The sequence below is a fragment of the Pongo pygmaeus genome, chromosome 10, assembly GCF_028885625.2.
Source record: "Pongo pygmaeus isolate AG05252 chromosome 10, NHGRI_mPonPyg2-v2.0_pri, whole genome shotgun sequence".
NCBI lineage: Eukaryota > Metazoa > Chordata > Mammalia > Primates > Hominidae > Pongo > Pongo pygmaeus.
The window spans coordinates 72,713,301-72,723,565 of record NC_072383.2 but is presented as its reverse complement, the minus strand read 5'-3'; the positions used below and the strand labels follow the sequence as shown (position 1 = coordinate 72,723,565).

Sequence of the window (10,265 nt, the reverse complement as noted above, 5' to 3'; positions counted from 1 at the left end):
TATCTGTACATCTTTCTCACACAATAATTAACAAGAATGCTAAGCATTTAGTAATGTTTAGTTAGTACTTTTTTAATCCTTTCATTAAAGTTAGGAAAGGAACATTTATAGTATTTGATCTAATTAGCACCTAACAATACTGAATAAGTGAAATGATTAAATAACAGCTAACAATATAGAATTATATACTTCTTTCTGCAGGAAAATTTGAGTAAATTTGTACCTACTGAGAAATCACAAATAATTAGAGCATTTCATTGTCATAATATTTAATTAGACTTTATTAGCACATAAAAAATCTGATTGAATATCTAGGTTCTTAGAATTTAATTTTTAACATTAGCATTTCTACATTCTTTAGATAAGACAATTAAAAAATAGAAAGATTTTTCAACTAATTGCCATATTGGTAAATCAAGTGGCAAATAGATTAAAAAAAAAAAAGCCTGTTGTGTCATTTTTTCATTTCTGGTTGGGTAGAAAAGACAAAAGAAATAAATTGAGGAGTTCTATTTACGGCTGGAATTTAGGAGTAGAAAACACTTCTATTAATCTTCTGTTCATGACAAATTAAACACATTTTTATTTAAATGGCATCTTTTTCAAGACTCTTCTTTTTCCTTGCTTTCAGCTAAAATGCCTTTCAAATATAATTTCTCTAATAGTGAGATTCTAAATAGTAAACAAACTAGTTAGCAAGCTTTCTTATAAGCTTACAGAAACCAACTGACACAATCTACTAATGGTAAAGTATGGACTCCATCATCAAAATAGGCCAGAAGAAGAAAGGCAAAGGGACATCATATTTAACCTACATACATGATAAGATGCTAAAGCTCTCATTTCTGCTAGCAGTCTGTTAGGTCACATTATTCCAGACCACAGTCATTGTTCCTTCCTCTCACCAGTGAAGGGTAAAGAGTGTAGATTACTGTCTTCATTAGCCATGAATTTATGCCTAATTGGTCTCCAGCAGACAGCATACGGCTGAACAGAAAAGCTTGTGAGAAATGGAAGCTTATCTTCGGATCCCAGGCTACGTCCTTTCTCTTGTGTTCAGAGGCCCAGTGCCTTTATGCCTTGCTAATTCGTCTTCTTTGCTTTCAGCCACGAACGAGATGTTAAGAAGCTCTACTTGTGAAGGCAGCTTATTCTAAGGGTAGTTGCATTTGAAGTTTACATCTGAAGAAAATTATCAGCCAAGAAGGTTGTTACACTTCACTGAGACCTCTCTAAGCATGAGAATCATTACAGGTTATTTTAACTTTATCACTATGTTCACACAAAATATGGAACGTTCTTAGACTAAAGATATGCACTCTTGTGGGATTCCTTAAATTTTCTCATTCTTACCAACTTTACAGTATGCTTCTGTAAATATTAAGCTCTTGTTATAAGCAGTGGAGACACTGCAGCCTGAGCATCTTTCTAATCCATAATGATGTGTGAGAGGAAGGAATATGGTTGATTTGTGTTACTGTGGTGAGTGTTTAAACACACTGTTGTAATCTCCACTGCGTTTCTCAAAAAAATGTATATAAAGTCAGTAGCTTAGTTTTTTGAAATAAGAGAAGAATCAATCACATTTTGTGACTACTGTGATAAACATTTATTTTCATTATCATTGCCATCTGGTTTCATCATTCTGGGAGGAAAAGGCTTACCTCTTAAAATAACTTACACAACAGGATCCCGTTGCAGATATCTATAATGAGAAATTCGAGTAAGTGATTTGCAGAGTTATAATCTCTAAGCCTATACTTTTATGTGGAAGGAAGTGTCACTTCTCTGGTGTAAATCACAGAAACATGCTCATAGACCTGGAAACAAAATCAAAGGATTTTTTTTGAAATACTAACAAAATCAATGTATACAAACAAAAGCCCAAGCTCTATGAGATCAGGAAAATTTCCTGCGTGTTTATTTATCTATGCTCAGCTCCTATCTTCTATCTGACACATAGTGGGCCCTCTATACATGTTTGTGACTAAATGAATGAGTTTAGTCATCTGTAACAAAAAGACACTCAGAGAGTTAGTGAAAATTCTCGATTACATTCTCAATCAAGGAAACTAATATATAATATTAGGAAAAGATTATTTAACTATGATTAATGGAAAGGAAAACTGCCATAATTATGTAGTGACTTGCCTGGCTCTTGTGGTGACAAAATATTAAAAGTAATGGCCAAAACCGCATTAATTTTGAACCAACCTGAATATATCGAAATTTAGAGCAAGGATTTGTAAATCTTTAACCAGCTATAACCAAGGAAAATAATGAGCTTATTCTTTTAAAAGAAATACTCTAGATAGAGAAAGAATCTATCAGACTATAACAGCTCTAAGAGCATGTCTTTTGGGAATATACAATACAGCAAAGTGTCAGAGAGCTTGTTGAACTAAAGGCCTGAGATAAGTTCTTTCCCATTTCATATTTCATGATTATCCTGAAAATCAATCAGAAGAACAGTAAGAAATTCTGAACCTAAATCCTAGTTCTGTTTTTATTTTTATTTTTTAATAAATAAAATAAGCCAACCCTTATCCACTCAGGCTTCTTGTCCACAGAGGAAATTGAGTGGCTGTTTCCTTCAGGTCTCAGTTATTCAGTAAGGTATCCCCTGATACACAATTAAAAACAAACTTCCCCAGGCAATCCTCCTTACACCATTTCCTTCGTAGCATGAATTACTCTGAAATCGTCTTCTTTATTTCTTTGCCTCCTCTGCCAATCTCCCCAACTAACTCAAATTTTTGTTCTATGAGAGCAGAAATGTAGCTCGCTTTGTTAACCATTGTACCTCTGGTACCTAGAACAGCACCTGGCATATAATAAGAACTTGACAAATGTTTACCAATTCCACATTTCTTGTTTCAGTGTTCTATAAGTGTATTTATTATCTTTACCTTATTGTTCTGTACTGATTCCCTTACTAAGAGCTCGTGCAAAAGTCAATACTTGAGTCAAATACATCTCCCAGTGATGACTAAACATTAATATTCATGTATTCACATCACTGTTTTGAAGGAGGAAGCAAAGGTAGTAGGCATAAGTAGATCATGGAAGACAGAATCACCATAGGTGAACCAGTACATTAAAATTTTTAAATCGACAAATCTAGCAACCAAACACTGAACGTCTATGACTTCATCAAACTCTTCCAAATAAGTTAGCCTCTCTGCTTCTTTGACAGTTGGTATCTTATAAAAGAAAATTCTTTTGGCCAATTAATTACTTGTGAAATAACAAGCTTTGATAAAAGTATTGACCAAGTAATTTTTGGATTTGTAAATAGTTAAGTATTTTTGCTGTTGTTAATGGTGGTTGTTGTGGTTAATAGTGGTGATTAGCAGTGGTGGTTTGCAAGGATAAGGGAAAGAAAGCAAATGGAATTTCTGATATGGAGTGGATACATCACTTTTCATCCTCACAATCCTGAAAATCTCTATTTGCTGTGTATCTAGTTCTGAAGAATAGAAGGATGAATGTATGGCCCATTCCCTAAGCAGCTAACAATAAAGACAGGAAATCAGGGAGAGAATGAAGTCCTGTTGTGAATGAGAAAGAAGTTTAGAGTTAGAATATGAATTTATGTAATCATGACACTAAACTGGGCATTTAATTGTTGAAACTAGATTTTTATTTTTACTAAAAGTGCCCATAGAACTTTTAATAATCTTAGACTAAATATAAGTATTTGGCTTGCTATACATATATATTTACTTGCACTCTAATAATTTTAGCTCTCTCTAACTACAGGTTGTGGTGAGATAACTGCATGAAGGTGAAGTAGGCAGGGGTTACCTCAAACTAAAACACTTCTGTGTAGCAAAGGGAACAACCAATACAGTGAAGAGAAAATTTATGGAATAAGAAAACATGTTTTTCAAACCTCACATCTGATAAGAGGTTAATATCCAAAATATATAAATAACTCAAACAACTAAATAATAACAAAACAAATAACCTGAATTTAAAATGGGCAAAGGACCTGAATAGACATATCTCAAAAGAAGACATACAAATGGCCAATAAGTATATGAAAAAAATGCTCAATGTTATTAATCATCAGAGAGATGCAAATTAAAACCACAATGAGATTTCATCTCATATCATTAGAATGAATATTATCAAAAAGGTGAAATATAACAAGTGTTCAAGAGGATATGAAGAAAACAGAACCTTTACTCAATGTTGATGGAAATGTAAGTTATAGTAGCCATTAAGTAAACAGTGTGGAGTTTCCTCAAAAAATTAAAAATAGAACTACAATATAATCCCGTATTCTCACCACTGGGTATATAAGTTTAAAGGAAATAAAATCAGGATATTGAATATATCTGCACTCCTAAGTTTATTGCAGCACTATTCACAGTAGCCAATATATGGATTCCACCTAAGTATTGATTAAAGGATGAAAGGGTAAAGAAAATATTGTATATGTATCCAGAGGAATATTATTCACCCTTTAAAAAGAACGTAATCCTGTTTAGGACAACATGGATGTACCTTGAAGATATTATGTTAGCACCAAAAGATAAATTTTACATGATCTTGCTTATACGTGGCATTTATGATAGTTGAATTTACAGAAGCAGAGAGTAGGAAGGTGATTACCCCGTGCTGGGAAAGGTTGGGTGTGGTACAGGAAATGCTGGTGGTCAGAGGATATGAATTTCAGTTATATAAGAAGAATAAGTTTTGAACATATATTGTATAACATGGTGACTATAATTAACAATAATGCATTGTGTTTTTTAAAATATTTGAGTAGATTTTGTGCTCTCACCATAAAACAATATTACTGAGGTAATGCATATGTTAATTAGCTCAATTTAGTGATTCCAGAATGCGTACATATTTCAAAACATCACATTGTACAGGACAAATACATAGGAGTTTCTTATTGGTTAAATTATTGGAACCTGAATTGCCAATCAAAACATGTTTGATATGATAACTTTTGCTAAATTGCCTTCCATTGAGGTTATATCAATATTAATACAATTTTTATTTGCCAATTAAAAATAATTTTAAATGAATTAAAAATAAGGCAAGAGGCAAGACACTGGGAGCCATCATGTTACACTAGGGTCTGGAAAAACAACACTAGGCAAAGAACTTGCATCAAGATCAGAAGTGGAATACATTAATGTGAGTGATTTAGCTGGAGAAGTCTCATCACCAGATATCATGGAGTCTGACAAGATGCCCTCTCCCAAGAGCATGTGGGAAGATACACAGATAATGGCACAAATACTGAAGGATATGAGGATTACAAAGTATGAACTTAGAGTTATAAATCAGATGTTGGAGTTTGACTTCTGGTATGTGACTACAATTTTAGATGAGGCGAAAATTTACTTAAGCCATTCTAAGAAAGCTACTGTTGACGCAGATGATGTGCGATTGGCAATCCAGTGTTGCACTGACCAGCTGACCAACCAACAGGTTTTTTATTAACATCTCTTCTCCCCTAAGAGCTTTTTTGTTAGATGTTGCAAGTCAAAGAAATTAAACCCCTTTGCCATTAATCAAGCCATATTTAGGTCCTAATTCAATATCCTAACAGACATTGCTTAATCACTTCAAACTACAGGCTTAAGTCTTTACAGAAAAAGAATTCTACTTCTGCAGGAAGAGTAACAATTCCATGGTTAAGCATTGGTTCAGTTACTAGCAAATCAAGTAATCCTACATTAGGCGCAACCACCCCACAAATCATGTCTGTTTTAACTAAAGTAGGGAGTCCAATGTCCCACACAGGGAAAAAGGTTTACAGTACAGCTTTCTGCTTCACAGACTCCAGCTATAGAAGCATCAATTTCTGCAACATCATCAGTAAAGAGTGTTCCAATTAATCAATCATTATTTAGGTCCGAAAACATTCTTATTACCACTAATATGGAGTCATCACAAAATATTGCCAATGGATCATCAAGTCCGTTTAAAAGGAAGCATTAAGAAGATGATAATGATAATGATAACAACTACAACTATGGTAATTTCTAATCTAGCCTTGATGCACGTAACATGTATATCTAGTCTTGAATTCATTGTACTGAAATTCGGCACTCATACTGGATGTTTTCAAGTTGTGCTTTAGAACATTTAAATAATATTTAATGAGTAAGTATAGTGTTACCCTACTTCCCTACTTTTTTTCCTTTCTTTTCTTTCTTTCTTTCGTTCTTTTTTCTTTTCTTTTTTTTTTTTTTTTTGAGACGAAGTCTTGCTGTGTCACCCAGGCTGGAGAGTGCAGGTGCAATCTTGGTTCACTGCAACCTCTTGTCTCCTGGGTTCAAGTGATCTTCCCGTCTCAGCCTCTCAAGTAGCTGGGAGTACAGGTGCATGCCACCATGCCCAGCTAATTTTTGTATTTTTAGTAGAGATGGGGTTTTGCCATGTTGCCCAGGCTGGTCTCAAACTCCTGACCTAAATGATGCAACCAACTTGGCCTCCCAAAATACTGGGATTACAGGTGTAAGCTACCATGCCTGGCCTACCATACTTTTCAATTGAAGGGCTGGAATTTCTTTAATCAGATTAGTAATGGTTTTTCATCAGCCTTTAAGTGTAAAAACATAAAGTTGTTATTCATCCAAAAATAAGTAAATTAAATAAATAAATAAATAATGCAGATTTTTTTTAAAAATTGAAAAAGAAAGAGAGAGGAGCAAAAGCAAGTGATTATTTCATTCCAAAGATAGGTAGAGACTAGTATGGCAGAAGAAAGCCCTTTTATTTTACAAAATATGTAAAAAATAGTAGTTGAAACTTTGCTTATATCAGGAAATCATTAAAAATGAATATATACTCATTTTTATAAATATATATTTATATATAAAGATTCTAATTTTACTCAATGTAAGTGTATACTTATTATCTTTATTCTTTAATAGAATGCCAAAGTTTCTTCTGTGTGTATAGGTCTGCTAATTGGAGTTTATTGTTGTATTTCTTGAATAAACTACACATATAATGTATTATTTGTAATTTACAGTTTAATTTTTTTAATGGAACAAGAACTTAAACACTCTTGTGAGATAGACTGAATAAAGAATTTTTCTACATTTTAAACATAATGTTCGCCCCATCCTTTGTAGTTTTACACTTAGTTTAACTGCAAGATTGCAATGTGTCTTTGTCAAGCGTTTCCAAAGCATTGGAATTAAATTTCATAGAAAAAGGCTTTCTTACAATATGCTACTTTACTTTATTAATTTACATAATAATTACATTCTGTACTTGTAAAAGTGAAGTACAGGAGTAAAAGCAGGTTAGAGAGGCAACAGAAACCACTTTAAGCATATGGTTGAACCTCAGATGTGCAGAATTGTTGGGGCACAGTAGACATGAGGCTATTAAACAAAACTGTTTCAAATGCTATGAAAATTAATCAGTATGTTTTAGAGAGTGAGTGGAAATTATTAGCTAGTGCAGTGAGCTTGTAAATTGGAAATCAATCAAGACAGCTTTTATTTTACTTCCTGATGGCTGTCCAATTACAAGCACCTCATGACACCCTCACATGCACTGCCTGCTTTGAAGCTCAAAAAATAACCCTAACTCTTTAAAATATCTTACTTTTCCTGCTAATTCAGACTCAAGTAATTGTTTATCAAATGAATCCTAAAAAGAAATTAATAAGCCCTAGACTGGGTCCAAAGTTAGGTTTGCATAAAAGTCCTCAAAGCTTTCATCAACCTGTACTATTTTTCTATTCAAATATTTTAAGATTAATGTCTATTTATATTTGAATATTTATTCTAGTATATAAAAGATGGTTTGTGTTTTGTATAATTATTACTGATGATAGAATATGTAATTTCACAAAGGTAGATTTTCTTTTCAGGCTGAAGATCAGAACAATTTCTGATGCAAGCAATTTAAATAGTTTTGACAGCCAGTCTCACAAATGATTTAAGAAAAAAATTCCACAGTTGAAATTGAGCATGTACTGTTCCCTGAAATATGTCCTTAATTTCAAAATTTGTATTTTTTGTTTTCAAAAATTGATTTTCTGTATTCTTTCAGCCTAGTTCAATTTTCTTCTTTTGCTGTTGGCCCATGATCTTTGATCCTCTGGAGCTCTTTATTCTACGCCTGAACTCAAAAAATAAACCTGTATGTGTGGATGTATGGATAGTCATTGTTTATCCTTTGAGAACTCTTTCTTTCGTGTTATTTTTATTCAATAAAGTGAAGCCAAAATAAATGGCTAACTAATGATACTGAAGTCAATCATTTTTATTTATTTATTTAGAGATGGGGTCTCACTCTATTGCCCAGGCTGGTCTCTAACTCCTGTGCTCATGCCATCCTCCTGCCTCAGTTTTCTGAATCACTGAGATTACAGGTGGGAACCACTGACCTGGCTCAATCACCTTTATTTTTGTGGTCCATTTAAGCATACTTGCCTCCTTTATTATAGCAAAGAGCAAAATCTACTTCCGTATAAAAGTTTTTGGCTCCCATCCAACTATTTAGAAAATGAACTGCCTTTCTTCTATGCAGTCCACATGATATAGAGTTAAACTTGGGAGTCTTCCAAAGCCTAGGTATTTATCTTACAGCTACTTCAAGAATGAATTCTTTCCATTTCTGAAATAGACAAGAACCACATATTTTAAATTCCAAAAGTAAAAAGATATATTTTATTGAATAATTAATACTGAATTTTAAAAATTGACATTATAAAATAAATAAGAGATATTTTAATTTTTTGTTTATTCGTTTCATGGTGCCTATCTATGAGAAAAGGGTATTGATGGAGTTAGCACTGTCCAGTCATCTCTGGATTTTCTTTAGTATCTTCTCTCACAAAAATTGCGTAAGTTTCCTTGTTGAGAAAACTGGAGAAAAATATATTCTTTCAAAATGATTAAAAATTCTAAAACAATGAATTGTTTGCAAAATACAAAAAATGTATGCTTTATTAGTAAGAGTAACCAGTAACTACTTTCTCACTGTGTTTCATAAACTCTCTTTGATTTGTAGACCCTTAGATTTTGGCTACCAGAAGGTGAAATATAAGTTATCTGTGAAGCCATCTCAAACGAAACTATTTAACTTTCTTTAGGATTTTCTATGGTTGAAACCGAAATATGTTTCTTAATAACTTTGTTCCATTGTAGTTATTATTTTTCTTTGAAGTTACAAAGGAAAGTAAATCTACTTATTCTTGCCACTAGAACAAGTTCAGATTTATGGCATATTCTCTTGAATACTTTCTTTTCCAAGAACCCTTTGAATATTCCTTCTACCATTTTTCATGTGACATGGTTTTCAGATTCATCCCTATTCTGACATTTCTCCAACTCAATCCTGGTTTTATTATTATCTTTGTTTAAATACAACGTTCAGAATCCAGCATCGTGATTGGAATACCTAAGCATAATTTGCATCGGACAGTACCCGGGCAAAATATGAATTGTGAGTTACATTTATTTCAATTTTTATGTTGACTTCTATAATATAGAATTTTTTCATAGGTGTCTTCCAGACAATTCCTAATGTCAGAGAATACCAGAAGAGATAATTATTCTTTGTTTAACATGTGGTTCATAGTTTTACAGTCTTGTAGCAGTTTTTTAGATTTGATAACATTTCATTCAGAATGTCTTTTAAAGTCTGTAATTGCCCTCAAGGAAAAAAGTTACTTTGCTTATTAGAATCTACAGATATGTGCTGAAGGTATAGTAATTTTAATTGGGTAGACTATATAGTCTCTTTTAGTATTTTATAAAGTATGACATGGGATTTGAATCATTGGTGAAATCCAAAAGGGTTGGATATGAAGTCTCATGCCTCTCTCTACCTAGTCTTCAGAAAAGGCAAAGGATGAGTAGCTTTATGTGTCACAGATATGGAAAGTGAAAGTTTTGTGATGGCTAGGTCTGGAGTTCAGGATGTTGGGAATAAATCTTTTACCTTGAGTTTCTTGGTGGATGATAACTGTCACAGTCCCCCTCTTTACAAAGGCTGAGTGAATGGGCACTGCTCCCCACATCTCAGCTTAATTTGTATGAAAATTAAGCAGTCTAACACCTTGTCTTTACCTCCTTCCTGGGACATACTCTACATAGGGAGGCAGCATTTCTTAGGCAGGTGGTGCTCACAGGGAGGCCACTGTGGGCCTTATTTACCCCCTGCTTCAAATTAAAATCTGTGCGAGTGGTACATGGGCTTAAACGCATGAGGTAACAACTTGCTCTCATTTTCTCCCTCTCATTGTAATAGACTTCAAGGTGTGTCATATA

The 10,265-nt window shown here is 33.3% G+C and overlaps 1 pseudogene; it reads left to right on the top strand.

Annotated features, from left to right (window-relative positions):
* The first annotated feature begins 5,196 nt into the window (after positions 1 to 5,196).
* LOC129010746 (transcription initiation factor TFIID subunit 9-like) lies at positions 5,197 to 6,015 on the top strand (annotated as a pseudogene).
* Positions 6,016 to 10,265: the final 4,250 nt, after the last annotated feature.